The 24,303-nt window shown below is 41.3% G+C and overlaps 1 long non-coding RNA gene and 1 pseudogene across 1 annotated transcript; both read right to left on the minus strand.

Annotated features, from left to right (window-relative positions):
- Positions 1–758: 758 nt before the first annotated feature.
- LOC149454856 (olfactory receptor 4E2-like) lies at positions 759–1,786 on the minus strand (annotated as a pseudogene).
- A 13,093-nt stretch (positions 1,787–14,879) lies between these two features.
- LOC149454857 (uncharacterized) lies at positions 14,880–15,661 on the minus strand. Its single transcript, XR_016314163.1, has 2 exons — positions 15,597–15,661; positions 14,880–15,467 (listed from the first exon to the last, which is right to left on the minus strand). It is a non-coding gene; the product is annotated as an uncharacterized LOC149454857 (long non-coding RNA).
- Positions 15,662–24,303: the final 8,642 nt, after the last annotated feature.

Raw genomic sequence — 24,303 nt, forward strand, 5'->3', positions numbered from 1 at the left:
GCAGACCTCAGATCATCAGGCAGCTCATGCAGAGCGGTGTCCCTCCTCCTCCACTCCTCCTATCTGTGTACATGACAATTTCAGAGCCGAAGAGAAGGCGGCTTCAGTGCACTCTGCAGTGTGTTCTACAGACAGCTGGTGGGAAGAGATGCTGGATGCCAGAGAGGTGCAGATAGCAGCATGTAGAACTCCAAACACCCCACAAGAGATGCTGGGCAGGTGTGCCGAGTGCCCACGCTAGCACGCCCCTGTCAGACCAGTTACTGAAGCTCAGTGCTGGAATGAGTTCTGGCACTGGACTTCTGGATTCAGAACAGATTTGCCCGGACATCAATTTTCAAATCAAGTCTCGGGATAGTCCCAGCGAAAACCTGGACATGTGGTAACCCAAGTGGCGGTGCCCCTCTCGCCTGAGACACCTGGATTACTGCACATTCTGTACTTTTGCTGAAGAAACCCATATTAAGTAGTATTTTCTTGCAATAGGGGAAGAGAGAGACTTATGTATATATTGCAAAACATACGTTTGTTCATTACAGCCCAACTCTGGGGTACTTTTTTTAGTCTCCATTGAGGTAAAGAAAATTAGCAGCTTTGGCTGCAATACTCACCTCCTCCTCACCCCTTGTGTTGCCCCATGCTGCCCATCATGTAACTGGCCTAAATACTTTTGGAAAAAGTAACTATGAAATAAAGAAAACAAATGCACAAGGAGGCTGCTGGAGGAGGGGGAGCACTAGGAAGTGGGAGGATGAACATTAAGAAACTGCAGTTGCATTTTTTTTTAATCCAAATAATGTAAACCCACTATATTTCAGTGGTTTATGACAAATGTAATGTCTGTTTGCTTTGCCTATTTTGGGGAAAGCTTGTTTCTAAAAGGTTTCCTAATAGCATTTTTGACCTCCTGGTTTCTTAGTGTGTAGATAATAGGATTTAGTAGAGGCGTCAGTACTGTATACAGCACAGACACCAACTTGTCTGCTGCATAGTTCACTGGTGGTCTCAAGTAGATGAATACACATGGTCCAAAGAAGAATGTAATAACCAGGAGATGGGCTGCACATGTAGAGAACGCTTTACGTCTCCCTTCTGAAGAAGGGATCTTTAAGATTGTGGTTATGATCCCAAGGTAGGAGAACACCAACACCACAAAGCAACTAAGTGAAATCATCCCACTGTTTGCTATTATAAATATATCAATAAAGAATGTGTCAGAACAGGCAAGTACAGCTAGTGGGTGGACATCACAGAAGAAGTGGTTAATCTTGTTTGGACCACAGAATGGCAGCTGGTAGGTGAGAAAAGCCTGGGTAAAGGAATGCAAGAAGCCTGCTAGCCAAGTACATGCCACCAACCGACGGCAAAATTTGGTATTCATGACAATGTGATACCTTAGTGGATTACAGATAGCCACATAGCGGTCATATGCCATGGCAGTCAGAAGGAAGCATTCTGTGCCACCAAATAAATGAAGGAAGAATAATTGCAATATGCACTGGTTAAAGGAGATAGTCTTTTGATTTGAGAAGACATTAACCAGCATCTTTGGGATGGTAACCGTTGAGTAACACATGTCCAAAAAAGACAAGTTGCTGAGAAAAAAATACATAGGTGAACGCAGACGTAGATCAGCATGGACTGCTGTCATGATGAGAAGGTTCCCTGATAAGGTCATCAAATACAGAGCCAGAAACAAAACAAAGAAAATGACCTGAGCTCCATGTGAATGAGAGAGACCACTTAGGGTGAACTCTGTTACCAAACTTTGATTTTGAAGATCCATATTCTCTTCTCAGGCTAACGGGAAATGCTGAAATTCTGAAAAATAAAGAAGTCGGTCATGACAACATGCCATAAACATAAACTTTTTCAATGTTCATATAACAGAACATTTGGAAATTAGTTCTATTATTTGTATGTGTCTAGTATTAGTTTATTACAATACTATAACAGTTTTTAACTCCTTCCATGTTTTTTGCTCAGATTTTTCCAAATTTGTGTTTTTACTGGACAGTTTTCTCCACTGCATAAAACTACCATTTACACTTCATCAAATATAATTACTAAACCTAATAAAGAAAAAAGAAACATGGAACAGAAACCCATAGCAAACAATTAGAATATCTTTGCTCCTTAAGTGGTGTATATTAAAATATAATGTTAATGTTTTTCAATGGGCAGTTGCACTTAGCCTTTTCAATGGTTTTTCAATGGGCAGTTGCACTTTGCCTGTATATGTAAAAATACACCTCAAAATCAATATATAACACTGGCTGATTTACTGACAGAATAAAGTGTTCAAAACAGTTCTCAGTACAAGGGAAGTTCATATGTTTTGAAGCGTATTTGAAGTTTACAAATTAGTTAATGAGCTATATGAATTGTCTACTCCATTAAAAATCAGCCCCCTAAATTTTACTAGTTTTGCAGAGTGTTGTTTGACTGTATGCAATGTACCTTATATGTATAATTTTCACTGGTTCAGAGTATATCAGTACATTTAGAAATATTGATTTCCTTTAAACACATTATTGACTCACTGTTAGATAACTTTGGAAAATTAAATTATATGTGAACCCTCACCTTGTAAAACAACCCATTCAGCTTAAAATAGAAATGAAAGACAAACCATTTTTTTTATAAGGGATCACATACTCTCTGTTCTCAGCAGCAGTGGGAGCTCAGAAATCTGGTGAAGGAGAAGCAGCAGTACACTGGTCTTCCCAGCGAATGGCTGTGCAGGGAGGCGTATTAGGACAAGTTTGGTCACTTGAAGAGAGCAGGTTAAGTTCTCAACACAGCCAGAGAACTGACCATGTTGTGATTGCATGTGTAGTGTAGCCAGTTTTTAATTGGAAAGCAGGGGGACTGGCAGGAACACAAGGGATTTCATACAAAGTAAGCAATGCAAAAAGAACGGGATCCCTTTTCCTACAATTACAGTGAAAGAAATAAGTAATTGATCCCCTGCTGGTTTTGAATGTTTGCTCACTCACAAAGAAATGATCAGTCTAAAAGTCAAATGGTAGGTGTATTGTAACACTGAGAAACAGAACAGCAACAAAGAATTCAAAAGAAATGCATGTCTAACAAATTATGCACTGATTTGCATGTTCATGAGGGAAAAAAGTATTTGATCCCCTATCATTCAGCAGGATTTCTGGCTACCAGGTGTCTTTCATACAGGTAACAAGCTGAGATTAGAAGCAGTCTCTTAAAGGGAGTGCTGCTAATCTCATTTTGTTACGTATATAAAAGACACCTGTCCACAGGAGCAATCAAACAATCGGATTCCAAACTCTTCACCATTGCAAAGACCAAAGAGCTGTCCAAGGATGTCAGGGACAAGATTGTAGACCTACACAAGGCTGGAATGGGCTACAAAACTATTGCCAAGCAGCTTGGTGAGAAGGTGACAACAGTTGGTGCAATCATTCGCAAATGGAAGAAACACAAAACAACTGTCAGTCTCCCTAGATCAGGTGCACCATGCAAGATCTCATCTCGTGGAGTGTCAATGATCATGAGAACAGTGAAGAGTCATCCCAGAACTACACATGAGGATCTTGTCAATGATCTCCAGGCAGCTGGGACCACAGTCACCAAGAAAACAATTGGTAACACACTGCGCTGACAAGGATTGAAATCCTGAAGTGCCCGCAAGGTTCCTCTGCTTAAGAAAGCACATGTCCAGGCCCGTCTGATGTTTGCCACTGAACATCTGAATGATGCAGAGGAAGACTGGTTGAAAGTGTTGTGGTCAGATGAGACCAAAATCAGCTCTTTGACATCATCTCAACTTGCCTTGTTTGGAGGAGGAGGAATGCTGCCTGTGACCCCAAGAATACCATCACAACTGTCAAACATGGTGGTGGAAACATTCTGCTTTGGGACAACTGCACCACATCAAAGGGACAATGGACTGGTGAATGTACCGTCAAATCTTGGGTGAGAACCTTCTTCCCTTAGCCAGGGCTTTGAAAATGGGTCATGGATGGGTGTTCCAGCATGACAATGACCCAAAACACACGGCCAAGGCAACAAAGGAGTGGCTCAAGAAGAAGCACATTAAGGTCCTGGAGTGGCCTAGTCAGTCTCCAGACCGTAATCCGATTGAAATTCTGTGGAGGGAGCTGAAAGTTTGAGTTGCCAAATGTCAGCCACCAAACCTTAATGACTTGGAGAGGATCTGCCAAGATGAGTGGGCCTAAATCCCTCCTGAGATGTGTGCAAACCTGGTGTGGCCAACTACAGTAAATGTCTGACCTCTGTGATTGCCAACAAGGGATTTGCCACCAAGTACTGCAGCTGCAGGCATCATCCTGGTATGGTTTTTTTCAGCCGGCGATTGGCTTTCATGGAAAAGCAATCCTAGTGGCTAATTAGCTGAAGGATTGCTTTAACAAGCAGCAGGAGACTATTCCCCCCTCCCACACTGCCTTCCACTGCCTTCTCGGGCAGTCTTGTGCCATCGGGGGAACCTGAGAATGCAGCCGGTGTTTCTGCCAGCTGACCATAGAGCTGATTGGAGACTGTAATGGTGCCAATCATCTCTATAGTCTAACATTTGGAAGCTATGAGCATTTCATCACTTCAGTTTCACAGAATATAAGCAGCGCCATTTGTAAATTGGGAAAGCATCTGATCACACCTATCTTGGTGAGATTAGATAATGTAAGGGCAGAGGAGATATCTAGAGTCTGATAGACCCCAGATTTCTCAAAAAAGAATATATGACAATGCCCATTTAAGTTATAGGGGATATTTGCATTCCCTGTGATAGCATTAAAAGTGATAAAAAAAATGAAAGGGACAGTGTAAAAATAATTTAAAAAATCAAAATAACAAAAAAAAGCACCCTCAAACCTGCACGCATGCACCTGCGTGCGCGAGCTTTAACCCTGCGCCAGTATGTAAACAGAGGTTGCACCATGCATGTGAGGTATCACCGCAAACATCAGATCAAGGGCAGTAATTCTAGCACTAGACCTCCTCTGTAAATCTAAAATGGTAGCTTGTAAAGGCCTCTAAAGCATTGCCTATGGATATTAAAAATGTATGCAGTTTGTCGCCATTGCACGGGGCATGTGCAGTTTTAAAGAATGTCATGTTTGGTATCTATTTACTCGGCATACCATCATCTTTTATATTCTACCAAATAATTGGCCAATATATTGTGTTTTTGTGCATTAAAAGTAAAAAAAGTGCATACAATCCACCACCCACTCCGACGGTAATATCCTTGATCTTGTCTTCTCCAACCGCTGCGCTCCCCACAACCTCACTAACACCCCCTTCCCTCTCTCTGACCACAACCTGATCACCTTCTCTATCTCCTCATCCTCCAACGCCTACCCCTCCAAATGTCACACTACTACCAGCCGTAACCTCCGCAACCTTAACCCTGCCTCCCTCCACTCCGCAGTTGATCAACTCCATGACAGCATCCTCCCCCTGTCCTGCCCCGACTTGGCTATGACCGCCTACAACAATGCGCTGTCAACAGCCCTGGACTCACTAGCGCCTTTAACCACACGCAACATCAGACCCCGACCGCTCCAGCCCTGGCAGACTGATCACACCAAAACCCTCAAACGACACAGTCGTGCCCTGGAGCGACTATGGCGCAAAACCAAATCCCAACAAGCCTTCACCCGATACAAATCTGCCTTCCACACCTACACCTCCTTCCTCCATACTGCCAAACAAGCCTACTTCCTGACCCTCATCAAGGCCCTCTCCTCCAATCCTCGCCGACTCTTCTCCACCTTCAACTCTCTACTCTCGCCACCCCCACCTCCACCCAGCACCTCACTCACTGCCCTTGAGATTGCCAATCACTTCAAAAACAAGATTGACACAATTCGCAAGGACATTGCCGCAACTCACACGCCTTCTCAACCCGTCCCCTCTCACACAGCTACCCCCTCATCCCCCCTCCCCCTCGACATAACCCACAGGGACTTCGTCGCTGCTCAAACTCCCTCCAACCCCCTTCCCCCTCACTCAGCTACCCCCTCTACACCCCTCTCCCACGGCCCCACCACTGCCCTGACCTCCTCTCCCACCCCACCCTACATTCCTCATACTGAAGCTCCCCCAACACTCCGCACCTTTGACCTTACTACCATCGAAGAAGTCTCCAAGATCCTCTCTGATGCCCGCCTCACCACCTGCCCCCTTGACCCTATCCCCACACAACTCCTACAACCTCCCTCCCCCTCCATCCTACGCTCCCTCACCCACATCTTCAATCTCTCCCTCTCCTCCGGCACTTTCCCTTCCCCTCTGAAACATGCACACATCACCCCCATACTTAAAAAGCCCTCCCTGGACCCCAATGACCCGAACAACCTCAGACCCATCTCCCTGCTCCCATTTACATCTAAACTCCTCGAGCGCCTAGTCTACGCCCGCCTATGCTCTCACCTCAACGACAACAACCTCCTCGATCCCCTACAGTCCGGCTTCCGTCCCCTACACTCCACCGAAACTGCCTTACTCAAACTCTCCAACGACCTGCTAACCGCCAAAGCTAATGGCCACTATTCAGTGCTCCTACTCCTTGACCTCTCTGCGGCCTTTGACACAGTCGACCACCCCCTCCTCCTCAAAAAACTACACTCCCTCGGCCTCAGAGATTCTGCTCTCTCCTGGCTCTCATCCTACCTGTCACAACGCTCTTTCAGCGTTACCTATAATGCCACCACCTCCCTCTCACTCCCCCTCTCTGTTGGGGTCCCCCAAGGCTCTGTCCTCGGGCCCCTTCTCTTCTCCATCTACACCTCCTCCCTTGGCCAACTCATACACTCTCACGGCTTCAACTACCACCTCTATGCCGACGACACACAAATCTATCTCTCAACCCCCCACCTCACCCCCTCGGTCTCCGCCCAAATCACACACCTGTTGAGCGACATATCAGACTGGATGTCGCTCCACTTCCTTAAACTGAACCTCTCCAAAACCGAGTTTCTTGTCTTCCCTCCAGCCCGGACACCACCCCCCATTGACTTCTCCATCATGTCCAACAACGCCACCATCAAACCCGCCCCGCAGGCCAGAGTACTTGGTGTCATTTTGGACTCCAACCTATCCTTCCAGCCCCAAGTCCACTCTTTAACAAACTCATGCAGACTCCACCTCCGCAACATCGCCAAAATCCGCACGTTCCTAACTCCAGAAACCACTAAACAGCTCATCCACTCCCTCATCATATCGCGACTCGACTACTGCAACTCCCTCCTCACTGGCCTGCCTCGCCGCTGGCTATCCCCGCTTCAGTCCATCCTGAATACGGCTGCCAGACTCATTCACCTTTCCAACCGCTCCGTTTCCGCCACCCCCCTCTGCCAATCCCTCCACTGGCTTCCGATTGCGCAACGGATCAAATTCAAAATCCTAACACTGACGTACAAAGCTGTCCACCATACTGCCCCGAACTACATCACTGACCTAATATCCAAGTACCGCCCAGCACGCACACTCCGCTCCTCACAAGACCTCCTTCTCTCTAGTTCCCTGGTCTCCTCCTCCCATGCCCGCCTCCAGGACTTCTCCAGGGTGTCACCCATCCTCTGGAACTCCCTGCCCCAACCCATCAGATTATCACCTACTCTCCTCTCCTTTAGGCGCACCCTGAAAACCCATCTCTTCAGGGAAGCCTACCCCGCCCCCTGCTAACTTGCCGACCTCCTCCACTCTTCCTACCACTCCATCCCCCACAGCTATCTCCTCCTGTGCCACCATCCCCTCCCTCCTAGATTGTAAGCTTGAAAGAGCAGGGCCCTCGATCCCCTCATGTTTTGCATTGTATTGGTATTGTTCTGTCACATGTTCTGTCCCCCTTTGTAATGTACAGCGCTGAGCGAACTATTGGCGCTTTATAAATACTGAATAATAATAAAAAAAAAATAATAATATTTTTTAAAAAAACATTTGCATTTGAAAAATCGCTGCTTAAGCACTATGTGAGATAAAAAATTGCAGAACCCACCATTTTATTCACTAGGGTGTCTGCTTTAAATAAATATATAATGTTTGGGGGTTCAAAATAATTTCCTAGCAATGTGTGGCATAAGCTTCTAATGCTGGGCATAAATTGCCCCCAACCCCCAAAATGACCACTTTTTGGAAAGTAGACACCACAAACTATTTGCTGAGAGACATGTTGAGTCAATAGAAGAATTTATTTTTTTATCACAAGTTTTTTGAAAATGACAAAAAATATATATTTTTTTTACATAAAATTGTCACTTAAATGATTTTTTGCTCACACATGCCATGGAATATGTGGAATTACACCCCAAAATACATTCTGATACTTCTCCCGAGTATGGGGATACCATATGTGAGAGACGTTTTGGCAGTCTAGCCAAGTACAGGACCCCAAAATCCAAAAAGCACCTTCAGGCTTTTAAAGGGCTTTATTTCCTCATTACACTTCCTGACTACCTATCACAATTTTGGAGGCCCTGAAATGCCAGAAAAGCACCCCTCCCCTCCCAAATGACCTCTGTTTGAAAAGTAGACACCCCAAGGAATTTGATAAGAAGCACGGTGAGTATTTTGCAGATCTCATTCGTTGCCACAAGTTTTTGGAATATGAATAAAGAAAACAAAAATATATTTCTTCTTTTCTTTTTTTATATTTCAAAACCTTGTGGGAAAAAATTAGATCTGCAGAATACTCACCGTGCCTCAAGTGGTCATTGGATTTCAGGCTTCTGTATGTGGCTAGGATCCCACAAAGTCTCACACATGTAGTATCACCATACTCGGTAGAGGTAGCAGAATGTATTTTGGGGTGTAATTCCACATATACCCATGGCTTGTGTGAGAAATATATAATTTAAATGACAACTTTGTGTAAAAAAAAATGTTTTTGTCATTTTCCAAAAGCCTGTGGAAAAAAATAAATCTTCCATGGACTCAATATGCCTCTCAGCAGATAGCTTATGGTGTCTACTTTCCAAAAAAGGGTAATTTGGGGGTGTTATTACTGTCCTGGTATTTTAGCACCTCAAGAAATATGATGGACAGTCAGAAAGTAAATGCTGTGTAAATTCCATTATCTATACCATAGCTATAACTTTCACACAAAGCAATCAATATACACTTATTGGGATTTTTTTAACCAAAAACATGGAGCAGAATACATTTTGGCCAAAATGTATGACAAAATTTGAGTTTTTTGGATATTTTTTATGACAGAAATTAGAAAATATTGTTTTGTTTCAAACCTGTTTTTGTTTATAGCACCAAAAATAAAAAGCACACAGGTGATCAAATACCACCAAAAGAAAGCTCTATTTGTGTGGAAAAAAAGGACATACAATTAATTTATGTACTGTATTGCATGACAGCGCAATTGTCAGTTAAACTAGTGCAGCGCTGTATAGCAAAAAAATGGCGTAAATTGCAGTATCTATACCATAGTTTGTAGATGCTATAACGTTCACACAAAGCAATCAATATACACTTATTGGGATTTTGTAGCAAAAACATGTAGCATAATACATTTTGGCCTAAATTTATGACTAACTTGAGTTTACTATATATTTTTTATAGGCGAAAGTAAAAAATATTGTTTTTCTTCAAAAAGTTTGGTCTTTTTTTGTTTATAGCACAAAAAATAAAAAGCACACAGGTGATCAAATACCACTGAAAGAAAGCTCTATTTGTGTGAGAAAAAGGATATAAATTTTGTTTGGATGCAGCATTGCATGACCGCGCAATTACCAGTTGAAATAGTGCAGCGCCGAATAGCAAAAAGGGGCCTGGCCTCAGGATGACAAGTGGTTAAAATAGTAATATTTCTTCAAGATGGGAAAAGCTGTCTAGCTGTTAATGCATGGGATGGAACAATAAAAGAAATGAATACAGGTATATTAAAGAAAGACACCATGTACTGTGTAAAGAGACATACAGATCAGTGAGATAGAGACTGATGGGATTTGTGCATTGGTGATATAGGCAAGCATTATTCTGTATAATGATCTCATATTTATATTATCCCTTGTGTTATATTCTCGGTAAGAAATTCCCTTGGAATATTGGTCAGAAGAAAAAAATAATTTAACTAAACTTATTAACGATACAATTATCTTAATGATTAGAAGCAGATTCTATATAGTAAATATAGAACAGTTGTGGGACCAATATTTTACTTTGTTTATATTAAAATAATGGGATTAATGGTAATTTAATCTGACTGACTGCAAACATCAGAACATGTAAATGATTGTTATTTATTTCTATTTCTATTTTCAACGTATAGCTAACAAATCAATATAGAGGGTTTTTTTTCAGTTTTCTAAAAAGTTTTCCTTGGCGCAGAAGGCTTAAGTTTTCAACCATACTTTTTTTTGAGAAAGAAGAAAATATTCACAAAACCTTAACCCCTTTCTTCCCACAATCTGTATATTAACATTCCCTGGCAGAATGAGGACATGTTAATGAATGATCTCCCCTATAAATGCTAGCAATTAACACTTAGCTCTTAATCAGTCAGGGTTGCCACTGACAATTGGGAATCAATCATAGTGGTTCCCAATTATCTGATTGTAGCACCCTTTTAGTTTAGCTAGTGGGAGCTAGATCCTAATGGTTAGTCAGGAGCTAGTTAGCAGCTCAGGTGAGATAGCCAGAGAGGTCAAATTCTGGTCAGGACTGAGAGACTCTGCAGGCCAGCCCCTCTGGAATTTCCTCCTGCTCTGAGGCTTTTGGAGGAGGGCCTTGGAGGCAGTGGATGGACTGAGGAGTGGTTAGCTGCACTCTTGAGGGACCTCAGCCAATCCCCAAGAGAAGGCTTGGCAAGGGACTGAGACTCCCTTAAAAGTGTAAGAGCCTGCTCAGTAGCAGAAGGTCAGGTGGTGGAGAGAAGAGTGTGGAACAGAAAAATGTGAGGCTGGAGGAGAAGGTTGCCAGGAGGCCTATTGGGATGGGGGCTATCTGAGAGCCTGGAGCTGGAGAGAAGGAAATCTTTGGACTCACTGGCCCCTCTGAGTTAGAACCACCTGTATGGCAAAGAAGGAGCAGCCCAGCTAATAGGCCTGGTAGCAGCAGCCATCCCACAAGCAGTACAGGAGAGGATCTGAGTGAGTACACCTGCACCCCCTGGGCAGATAGGGGAAGGAGCTCTATGGTGGGAAACCAGATTAGCACCCTACTAGTGACTGTTCACCTCATTTAACGGGACAGATCCACTGCTCAGGAAGATGTTTGCAGATTGCTGGGTGAAGAGGAGTTCATCTAGGGTCTGGGGTGGTACAACTAGGAGCTGCTGGCTAGCACTCCTACAGAGACTGTATCAGAGAAAAGAAGCTTGTGAATAGTTCAGGAGGTTTTCCTCAGATGTCAGTTCCCTTATGAATCCTATACCCCCTTATCCTATCCAAGTTCTAATCCACTCAATAAATAAAAAAAACAATGCTCAAGGACTGATTTCTGACTTGGAGTGCATGCTTGTGTGAGAAATGCTGAATGATTGGCCGTGCAGGACTATAGGCAGACCCAAATTCATCAGCAATCCCTAATGGGGTAGTGCTACATGATCATTATGTCAGCTCTGACATATAGATAACATGCGGGATGTAGGCTCCATTGTCAAAAATGACAGCCTTTAGCCTGCAGATGAATACTGCCAGCTTCAGTTTATTAGTTCAACTGTCAGATACAGGCACCATCATAAATAATAACTAAAAATAGACAAAAAAGTAAAACAAAAACAAGCTGGATTTTTTTAGTAAAATATTTTACTAAATAAAAAACTTTATATGCGCATCTGGGACAGCGAATAACAGACAAATCACAGCTTTGTCTTTCACTTAGCATTTCCTGAATATTTTTACTTACATGTATTTTCCTATGAGATTTCAGTGAAGCCCTATTAAATTTGACTCTATACATGATTGCTTTAGCAGTGAAAGTTCATGATTTGTAAATGTAAGAAGGGGCAAGGAACTGGGAACTTCTCTCCTTCATTCACATAAGTGCCTAAAAGCTTCCATTCTTCAAGTTCAATGAATGTTCTGTTGGTAGTTTTTGTGTGTGTTCCCGTGTGCCCTTAGATTTATAGTTCAGCGAAATGCAGTAGTGATGATCAGTGTTTCTTATTTTACACACATTCCTTTGAATTCTATCCCATTGTATATTCTTAACATAATAACGTCCCCCAATTTACACATCAATCTTTGTCATAGAGCTCATGCCTGTGACTTTGACAGATTGCAGAGTTTTTGTGTTGAGGTTGTTTCAGGTGATAGCACTGTGTCCCTAACTGCACAGTAGTACACAGCAGTGTCTTCTGGTGCTGCACGGCTCTTCTTTAGGCTGGTGGATCGTTCTTCAGAATTTACTGACATAATAAAGGTCCCAGCAATCTTTGTATCATCAAATCCACTTCCAAGATTTTCTAATGTTCCATCCGTGGTTTTCTTGTACCAGAACATGATATCCATGCTAGTAGCATTCTGGTGGCATGATATAAGGACTGGTTCTCCTTCATTTACGCTTATTTGATGCCTCTGAAAAACCTGGCTCTGGCATATAATCAGTACTGAAAAAAAATTAAACCTCAAAAAATTCAATGATGAACAATATACATTTAAGAAAGCAACATACATGTTGAAAATGCTGAACATTTTAAAGATAATAGTGAAGGAAAACCAATAAAAAATCTAATGGTTTATTTATAAAAGTTGAAATAAAAATGTTTGGTTTTTTTTGGAAAAATGCTGGCTCCCCTAGTATTCTATTGTTAACAAATAACTTCCTTGCTTCCTATCATTAATTAGTCATAGCTATCATGAAGGACAAACTTAATGTATAATAATGTATGACTTACCTTTGAACAAAAAGATTAAAGTGAGGAGGTTCATTGAAGATGTGCCCTGGCTGAAGAACTGAAGTCTTTGTGATACAAAATCAAACTTCATTAGACTTCAATGAAGCACAACAGTACAACAAAGCTGCACAAGAAGTGTGTACAACGTTTTTATGAAAATCTGGTTAAAGTTGAGTTCGCAGTTGTTGTCTGGGTACAACCTTCAAAGCTGTTCTTGAGGATATGCAAATCTAGATATCTGCTATTTAGAGACTATATTAAAGCGGAGCTCCAGCCAAAAAGTTATGCTTTAAGGCCTCGTCCCCCGCTTTCCATTAAGGATTGGCACCTTTGGGGACTGGGGCAAGGGAGCGGGTACCCAATGTTGACAGGTACCTGCTCTCACTTCCGCTGCGATCGCCTAGGCGATCGAAAGCAGAACTTGTCCTCCCCCCTCCCTCCCCGTAGTCTTCTTGGATATGTGAGAGATCCCAGAAAACTATGGGACCATTCAGAAAGCACAGAGCTACTCGTGCATGTGCAATGGGCACCCAGCTGTGAAGCTGCAAGCTGTCACAGCCGGGTGCCCACACTGAAGATGCCGGCATCAAGGACAGAAGACGGCCGGTGAAACCAGCTGTGGTGAGGACACTGCTGGATCGAGGGACAGGTAAGTGTCTGTTTTTTAAAAGTTAGCAGCTACAGTTTTTGTAGCTGCTGACTTTTATCTTTTTATATTGTGGCTGGAGCTCTGCTTTAAAGTGGTTCTAAAGGTTGAAGGTTTTTTACTTTCATGCATTCTATACATAAAGTTAAAAAACCTTCAGTGTGCAGCTCCCCCTGCAGCCCCTCCCCAATTCTTACCTGGGCCCGATCTCGATCCAGTGATGTACATGTGAGCAGTGGCTCTCTGGGGTCTCTCTCTCCTCATTGTCTGAGAGACAACAGTGGAAGCTATTCAGTGAGGAGGGAGCAGGGGGTGGAACTGAGCCATGCTCTGTGTGTCTCATAGACACACAGAGCCAGTTTGGGAGAGAGCATGCATGAGTGCCCCCAAAGCAAATAGCTTGCTCTTGGGGCACTCGGCAGAGGGGAGGGGTCAGAAGCATCAGCGGGGGACCCAAGAGGAGGAGGATCAGGGCTGCTCTTTACAAAAGAGCAGGTAAGCATGATGGGTTTATTATTTTAAAGTGGTAGCAAACTGCAGCTGGAGATAAAAAAAATCCCCTGAAAGGTAATGTCATGTGCATCGTATACTAGCACATTATGCAGGACTTACCCCTCAAGTGGTGCGGTGTCCCCGCTGCAGAGGCTTCCATCATCACCCAGTCTTCCGTCTAGGTTTGCGAGTCCTGGCCACCGGACTGGCCGATCTGCACTGACGTCACTCCCGCGCATGGGAGTCTCAGGACACGGCACAGTGCTCTGAAGGAATGGCACAAGTATGCCGTTCCTTCACAGTGCATGCACCAGCAGACAAAAAGAGTGAATATCTCCTAAACAGGGCACGTTTAGGAGATATTCGTTTTACCTACAGGTAAGCTTTATTGTAAGCTTACCTGTAGGTAAAAGATACAAAAGTGGGTTTACTCTCACATTAAAGAAAAAATAAGCCCTTAGAACTTCTTTAAGCAGTGTTCTTGAAGTCTTGAAATAAGTCACTGGATAGAAAAAATATCTATGGTGTACAGGGCATCTTGATTGAAGATAAAAAATGTTAAATAAAATGCTAGTAAAAAAAGAGTTTAGGTAAGTAAGGGGTAAATACCAAATTTTGAAAATGCTCAAAGAGCAAAAGTAATGTATAGGTTGCCATTGCTGAGCTTTCCTTCCGATAACACTAGTTGACTAGCTGTCATTTTAATCAATTGCCTATAGAGTCACTGGACAACATGCATCCTGTTTTTAGAAACCAGACTTTGATTATCAATAAGCTGCTTAAAATGTATCTTGGCCATAAGACTTTAACTGTTTAGAATTGCACCAAACATTTTGATGATAATTGCTGTATATACAGTATATCCATAACCAAAAGACTAATACTAATGTGTAAACTGCTACCGTAAGTATCATTTATTACGTACCAACACTGAAATACAGGATTAGAGAATATCCACATATTTTTTTTCCAATTGTTTGTAATGGTGTTTTGTATGTGATACGTCGGGTAAATATTAAGGGTTAATATACACCAGTTTTGGTGTCTAGAATGTCCTCTCTGAACTTGACTAAGTATTTGACAAGAATATAGTAAAGGTGAAATTAACTCCTTTAGTCTTGTGCTGGAACAGTTATTGCATGAACAATGATGGTAACAGCACCTGTGTGGGACTCAGTGCACAGAAATAGACTGAAGAATCTTCTATATGAAGCTCGGTCAGATTGAGAGGAACTGCAGAATTTTCTTTATTAAGTGTTACTAACATTCTGCTTTCATATTTTTCATTTACGTGTTTAATGCCAGCATAGTCGACCTTGGCAATATATTCCAAATAACTTCCAGGCCTCTGTCTATACCAGGACATATAGGGATTGCCTGATGTTTCATATGTACAAGAAAGAGATATAGACTGTCCTTCATATGACACTATTTCAGGTATCTGCGTTACAGAGTCCTTTTGACATTGTATTATTTGGGCTGAAAAAAAAGAGAAAAAACTTTAACAAGTATAAAAACTTATATTGTTATTCACTATTTCTCTATGCTCATGCTATTAAACCATGAAGCTACATGACATTGCTGTGTGCCTGAGCTTAAATCACCCACCTGCCAGAATGATACAGAGTTCCAGATACAAGCCAAGCTTCATTCTGACTATGCTTTGAGAAAGTTGCTGTTCAGACAAAGGGCATTATATTCTGATTGGGAGGAGCTTGTAGTGGCTTGTTTGCAGCCGTGGGGTTTACCAGTTTGTAAACTTAGTGCAAATGACATGGTGCAGTAAAATGATCAGATGTCATTCCCTGGTTTGTAATTTTAAAAAAAGACTTGCGCTCCACAGGCAAGTGCCCTCTGGCATAAAGACTACTAGATCTGAGCATCCAAAAGTTACTCAGTATTTCACCTAGTAATCTGACCAAAATCTGCCTATTTTTTTAAGTTTTTTTTTTTTTTTACTATTGCCCAGTGCGCCATACAAAAGGTGTGCCTTACAAGTTCCTCAAAGACTGCAGCTCAACATAGTGGGAATATGGGCTGTTATTCTCGTATCAAGGAGATGTAAGCTTGCTCATACCAGCTCACCTGTGAGAACTGGAGTGGTGTTGCCTGGTCCTCTGCTGCGGTGACTTGGTAAAGGTGTCATCTGTGTGCTTTGCCATAGACTAACAAGCAACTGTATTTTAACTGTATTTTAAAAGATACTACTTGCACTATATTTAAGTGATTCTAAACCTAATTTTTTTTTCTTTAACCACTTGAGCTCCAGAAGGTTTTACCCCCTTCATGACTAGGGCATTTTTGCTATTCAGCAGTGCGCTGTGTCCAATCACAGCCCAGAGCCCTGTGTTGACAAACACACAGGGCTCTGTAAAGAGGGAATGATCTGTGTGTGTCTTCTCTCTGCAAAGCAGGGAGAAGGAACAAACAGATTTTTTAGCAAAAAGGAGAACATATAACACACATTAAAATGTATTAGGCACACGCTTAACCCCTTGATTACCCCAAGATGTTAAAATAACATTTATACTTACCTGCTTTGTACAATGGTTCGCAGCCCCGAGCCTCCTCTTCTAGAATCCCACTGGCACTCCTATCTGCTCCCCCCTCCCGAGTGGCTTGCTATGGGGGCACTCATGTGTGCTCGATTTTGAGCCAACTTTGTGTGTCTATTGACACACAACGCGCCCCCCACTCCCCCCTCACTGGCTGTAATTAACAGCATCAGGGGTCAATGGCTTTCTCTGCTGTCTCTGAGCCAATGAGGAGTGAGAGAGTGGATCAAGATTGGGCTCAGGTAAGTATAAGGGGGTCTGGGGGGAGCTGCATGCAGAATGGATTTTACCTTAATGTAGAGAATGCATTAAAGTAAAAAAAGCATTCTGCTTTTAGAACCACTTTAATATATATAAATTATTTGATTGTAACAAGTAAAATTAATTTACATTTTGTGTTTTTGCCCATGCCGAGTTATCCTCTTTACCAAAAAAGAAGGTCCTATCTAGGCATGAAGTTGAATGAGGAAAGTTTGCATGTTTTATATTTTGCAATGTTTAATATAAAAGAATGACTCAATCAATCACAGTATTGGAGCAATGGAATCATGGCATGGAACAACAAAGACGACAATTGTGGTAGGAAAGGAATGAGTACTTTTATGAGTTTACCAAAGCAGGTGATATTGTACTACTATTATGTGAATATCTCCTAAACAGTGCAAGTTTAGGAGATGTTCACTGTACCTACAAGTAAGCTTTATTATAGGTTTACCTGTAGGTACAAGTTCTAAGGTGGACTTTACTTCCACTTTAACTGGCCTGCCTGTAGTTCAGACCTTTCACCAACTGAAAATATTTGGCACATCTTGAAACACAAAATACGACCCAGAACTGTTGAGCAGTTAGAATCCTATTTTAGGCAAGAATCGGACAACATTCCTCTCCCAAAACTCCGGCAGCTGGTCTTCTCATGTCCCAGACGTTTACAGAGTGTTGTTAAAAGAAGAAGGGATGCTACACTATGGAAAACATGGTTCTGTCCCAACTTTTTTGAGACATCCATTTGCTGCCATCCATTGTATAATTACCTTATTTTATTCTTCAAATGGACAATTTTCTCAGTTTAGATATTTGATATATTTTCTATTGTTTATTGTGAATAAAATATGGGTTTAGGAGATTTGGAAATCATTGCATTCTGTTTTTATGTAGATTTTACTTTTTTGGAATTGGGGTTGTATGTATAATACTCAGTCTGGCAGCATATAATATGGCTAAAACATTTCTTTTCAGTATAGTTGTTATTCATCACTTTACCATATTCTCCTACAGAGTTTAGGGTTACAGGTCCTCTTTTTTACACCTCAATCAGAGGGCTCTGCTTTCTTCTCATACAGCTTCTTCAATATGTGGATCTCCTATTCCTTACAGGAAAAAGCTGAACATGTATTCCTTATGACTTCCAACTGTTATTAGGTTTTTTGGTTTTTTTTTAGGAATATACTTTATTTGTCTATGCTACATTTCCTTGCCATGTTTAGGTATATTAGGCTTAGGCCTTTTTTATCCTTGTTCACCATCTTACATTGTTAGTGTAATTTATTTTCCCTAGTTCAGTAATTGATTCCTTTTCCTGTTCTTTTCCTCATCACTTGGATCATTCAGTTGTTATGCTCACCCCTCGTTTGGACTGCTTATAGATGTAGCACATGTCCAAGATTTACTACAATCTTGTGGCCCTTAATGAATGATGAAGAAAACAGGATATTTGTATTTACCATAAAATTATTTTCTTGAAGAATATTAAGAGTCACAGGACCCATCCCTTTGGATAATTAGGCCTTATGCATTTCATGCTTATAAAACTCAAGCATGATGGTTGGACGTAGATTTATACAGGGGCTGGCTAAGTATCTTTTGTTTGCTAGTGTCCAAACTTCCTGTAGGCAGCAGTATAACCATATGTCCAAGGTTTACTATTATCCTATGTCCTACAATGAGCTTAAAACAACATTTTACGTAAGTAAAAAAAAGTCTGCTATTGCTGGATGGTATACTATATAATGACTGCACCTGGAAGTGGGTCAAGAAGTAATGTAAACACATTACGTTTTTTAACTTTCCTTATTGTTTCCACTGACTGAGTTTATGACATAACTGCACATTATTATGAAGCACTGTGGCGGCTGTCAGAGCACAGAAATACACACCACTGTCTGTCACATTGACATTAGACACAGTCAGGGGGAAGATCTTCTTATTCAGGTAATGCCTTGCTGTAAATTTATTTTCCATTAGTTCTTCTGTTCGTCCTAGGCTTTTTAGGATGTACAGGGGACTCTTCCCAGGGTACTGAACATACCAGAAAACATAGGGAGAGCTGTCTGCTGTTTCATATTTACAGTCTATTGTGATCTGCTGCCCCGTTTCTGCATTCTTTGCTTCCTTTGACTGTGTAACATTTTCTGCTCTGCAGATGCCTGTTTGAAGACAGTAAATAAGAATGAAGGAAACAAAAAGTAACATTTCATGCAATTTAACATAACGTATACTGAAAAGCACCTGTTAAACAAATAGCAACAGCAGCATAGTGGCAAAGATTCATAGTGAAATAATGAGTGGCGTGTTTGCCCCAGAAATGTGTCATTGTCTTTTCTCTGATCATATATATTCACCAAAGAGGAGCAAGAGGTGCCTTCATTATGCTAAAAAGGGCGTGTATTATTTCCTGCAGCATTCACACAGCAGAGAGAAGACTTCACTGAAAAAATTGTCAATAATTGGTTATTTATTATTCACTAACAACTGCCACAGTAAAAACACTGGACTGTGGGACATTGGATTTTAAATAGCCACAGCAGCCACTGAATATAACATAATTCATTTCTAATTAACAGCAACATAAATGAAAATAACATAGCAAATCAAATTTTACCAATCTATAAGCCAATTAGTTCACAGTAACATAAGCAGTTAGAGGGTCTTTGACCACCATATGTTTAATTCACCATTTCCTAAACTCCATCTTCAGCTGCATATCACTGAGGACCTCTTTACCGAAAGTCCCTTGGGAACGCTTTGATTGTAAGCTCCAAGGAGCAGGGCCCTCCTATCCCTCTTGTATTGAACTGTATTGTTGCTGTATTGTCTCCCTTTATATTGTAAAGTGCTGAGCAAACTGTTGGCGCTATATAAATCCTGTATAATAATAATAATAATAATAACTAAGCCCATAGCAGACCATGACAATTACTAAACACCAGAGGGGGGCTTCACATCGACAAGTAAGTGCCAAAACCCCAAGCCTGCCAAGTAAGCATGAAAGACACTTTACACATGCAAGTTCCTCCTTACCCAAAGGGCTTATTGGCTACCTTCCTTCAATTTCAAGAACAATATGTCAGTTCCCACTGTATTAGCATGGACCCCGTCATCTTTCCAAAATTGAAGGTCCTGCTCTACCAGTTCTAAATGCCTAACAACTAATTCCCTATTCCCGACAAAATATCTTTCTGCCTCTCTGTTAACTTTATTTCAAGCCTTGTCCACCCTATACACAGAGCAAGTGTACTGCAATTTTTTTTCTGGTCACAAGATCAGACCATGCTCTTACATTTCAGGAAATTTCATCTACAGCTGGTTAAAGTTTATTTCACATACCTGTTCCCTCATGGGACAAGTTGCTATATTATTACCCTCCACGTAGAACTAATATTTATTATTATTACAGGTACTTACAGGCATTGTCAATTTACACAGCACTTTACATATTGTACATTCACCTCAGTCCCTAACCCTCAAGGAGCATACAATCTAAGGTCCCTAACTCAGATTCATACATACACATACTAGGGCCAATTTATGCAGGAGTCAATTAACCTACCAGCATTTCCTTGGAGTATGGGAGGAAACACACACAGGCACAGGGAAAACATGCAAACTCCAGGCAGGTGGTGCCTTGGTTGGGATTTGAACCAGTGACCCTAGTGCTACCAGATGAAAGTGCTAAACATTTAGCCACTGTGCTGCCTAATATATGTGAAGCCCTGTCCACTTTGGAATATCTGTATTGAAAGTGGAGTAGCACCAGACTCCACAACATACCTCACATTACAATTCAACGTACTACCACATTGACCCATAGAATATTTACCTACCTCCCTTGTTTTCTTGTATAGGCCTAGATTGCTCCTGAATGAACATATGAGTTGAATAAGATTCACACCAGTGCTTGCAAAGCGGCTAGAAAATACGAAACACAACCCCCCCAAAAAATAAAACTATTCTTATCTGCCTTACAATTAGGACCTGCCTTGCCTAAAAGTCTGAATGTAAACTACAGTAAATGAGAGCAAACATAAATCTGAAAGAAACTGAACACACATCTCTTTATTCTTCTCACCACATCAGCACAAAACCCCCATCTCGAGTACCTTTGCCAGTATGCTCTAAGCACCCTTTGAAAAGGACTACAAACTGATATCATGATAGGGCCAAACCATCTGCATTCCTGAAAAAGTGACATAAAGTGCCAAACCATCTGCATTCCTGAAAAAGTGACATAAAGTGCCAAACCATCTGCATTCCTGAAAAAGTGACATAAAGGGCCAAACCATCTGCATTCCTGAAAAAAGTTAGAATTAAGTTTGCCTTTAATACAGCACTTAGTGGGTGCTTTCCCTTTTTTCTCTTATTCCTCTTATTCTTATTCTCTTAAAAAGTGGCCTTTTTTAACCCCCTCACCTCCTGAAAGTGATGCACACAATAAACCTTACAAACTGTCACTGGCTTGACCCCGAACTTCATATTCACTACTTCCCAACCAAACTAATCTGTGTTTTGACCTTGTAGTGCATACAATTCACATTTAAGAAAGGTTATATGGCCAATTTTCCTTCCAATTCTCCTTTCTTCAGCTACCCAAAAAATGCCATGGATAAATACAGTATGCTTTGTACTGTGATTCACACACCTGGGGGTAAAGCCACTACTAGGTTCAGTAGTACATACAAAAACAGGGTGCCCAGAGTCTACCTTGATATGATGGAAACTTCCTTGGCGGTAAATACCATAGCTCATATTACCCGGAGCTTCTGTATAGTGGCCAATGTCAAGGTTGACATTATGGCCAGCATTCAAAATGATCTGCTGTTAGAGGATTCCAAAAAAGAATGCCCAAACCTCTAAATCCACTTTGTGCTTGTTAGACAAGTTAATGCAATGGTAACCACAAATAAGCAAATTAGACCACCTGTACTAACAGGTCTGTAGATACCAACATCCCAAGTGAGATAATATTTTAAACCCTCATGCACACTAGATCAGGGGCGGACTGACCATTTGGAAACTCGGGCACTGCCCGAGCGCCCGGAGTCAATAGGGGGCCCCATGAGATGCCCCTGGTACCTTTTTCATAGGCTTTTTTGAATTTGGGCACGGACACAGGGGCCCCATGATTCCCTATTGCCCGGGGGCCCCATGAGTTGTCAGTCCGCCCCCCGCACTGGATGTTTTGCTAACGCTGATAACGTTAGCTGTCTAAAGTCACGTTAAAAACTTGAGTTTTTTATCTTTTTTTAGCATTTTTGCATTAGCGTTTTGACACGATTTGCGCCGTTTTCCCACCTTTTTCTGCACTTGTGGTTTTTTTAGTTTTTTAGCGTTTCTTTTACAAAACAAAAAAAAATTTTCTGGTCAAAAAAAATGTCCAAAAACGCCGGTTTGCGGCCTTGTACCACATTTTACCGCGTTTTGCCGTGTTTTTCAGCATTAGAGCATTTTTACAGCTAAAAAACTCCTCTAGAAACCCACTAGTTCTGAGTTTTTTTTCCAGACAAAAAACGTCCCTGCCAAAAAACCTTGATTACAGTCTATGTGTGTATGGACACATAGGATAACATGCTGGGGGGTTTACTAGCTGTAGAAAAAAACATCAAAAGCCAAAAACAGCCGCTGTAAAATCGTCAAGTGTGCATGAGGACTAAAACAAGCAATCTTAACCTTCCTGGCGGTATTCCCGAGTGTAGCTCGGGGTAGAGTTTCAGTACCAAAAGCGGTAACCCCGAGCTACACTCGGGCTTACCATGCGGCACTGCATAGGGAGTCCCTACAGAGCTTACCTTGTCCTTCGCTCCCGCGATGTGTCCCCTGCAGCGTCCCCGGCCATCTCCTCCGGCCGATGCCGGCATCCGGCTTCCGTGTTCCGTTCCCTGTGATGTCGGGATGTACGGGCACCGGAACCAGGGGCAAATTTGAAATTTAAAAAAAATGGCATTTTTTTAAAAACGATTCTTACATAGTAAAACATTGCTGTTTCAAAGCATTTCACATACATTTTGTCCCTACTGCTTTGTCCTGTGCCCTGTGTGCATTTTGACTGTTCTTTCTGCCTGGAAACTTAGAAAAGTGTATGGCATCCAAAAAGCGTCCCTTTATGTCAAAAGCAGTTTTAGACCAGCTAGAGAACAGCGATAGTAAATTAGAACCACTTGCAGAATTGAGTGATAATGATTTGTGGGGAAATTCATCATCAGACTTGAAAACGATTTTGCGATTTTGCCCAGTGATGTGCGAACTTGGCACTATATTTCAAATTTCAGTGTTTTTGGTTTGATTATATTATTGAATAAAATTTATTATTATTATATTATTATTTTTTATGATTATTTATTAAATTATAATTTATGATTTCGTGTTCAAGTTTTATCATATCCGGAATGTTTGCTAGACTCTTGTTCAGACAGATTTCAGTGAGTTATTCCTAAAAATGACAGGCCTACAATAAAAAAACTATATATTTCCATGCAAACTAATGGTACCTCTTTCAGCACCAAAAATCTGAAATAATCAGACCCCTAGGGAGGTTAAATGGGACTTTTAAGGTATAGTATATGTATCTACATATGCTACAAAAAAATTATTTTACAGGCTATTGCAATACTGCAATACCTCCAGATCCAGACAGAATTGCATATCAGCTTTATTTTATATACTAATATTTTTGATGATTGCACCACTCTTTGGACCCAAAGTTGTTGCCTCTCACTGAGTTTCATGAACAGCAATAATTTCTTCCAGAGAATATTACCAATAGATGTAAACCTGCAATACACAAAAATAGCATTATTATATTACATCCATACAATGAAAGATTAATTCCTATCCTAATAAGGTAACAAGATTGCAAATTATATTAGCGTAAGGATAGAGGCCTGAAAAATAATAAGTATCACCTGAAGTACAGAGTTTGCCCAGTAACCAAAAAACCTGCAGCAAAAAAGCCCGTGATAAGAGATTCACAAAGAAAAGCTGTTACATGAAGGACAAATGCAATACTCAAATAGTCATCAAAGATATGCTTTATTAGCAAAGTTGCACATAGAAGACAATTGAGTCAAGACTGCAAGTAGCCATCACCTCAACAAAGGGCAATACACAAGACAACCTTAAAATAAAAAAATAATAAAAAAGAGACATCATAGCAGGCAACAAGTGATGCTATGCTATAAGGGCAATGACTCACAGGTCTTTTGCGTCAATAGCAGAGGCACATCGGGGAACACCACCACAGTGGGGAAATATGTATGAGATTAAAACATATGCAGCAGGCTGTACATCAATCATATGTACATGTGAAACTCCAAGATTGCTGGAAATAGGAGCCTATTAGACAATGCTAAGGAGCAAGAATTAACCAACTATAATATATATCAGGCATGGTGAGTAATATCAAAAGATGACCATAAGGACATACTGTAGATATACATCTGCTACTTATAAACCATAAATCAAATATCATTGCTAAACACCACTTGTGG

Source organism: Staurois parvus, unplaced genomic scaffold (genome assembly GCF_062004578.1).
Source record: "Staurois parvus isolate SC_StPar_1 unplaced genomic scaffold, SC_StPar_1.0 ptg000415l, whole genome shotgun sequence".
NCBI classification, from domain to species: domain Eukaryota; kingdom Metazoa; phylum Chordata; class Amphibia; order Anura; family Ranidae; genus Staurois; species Staurois parvus.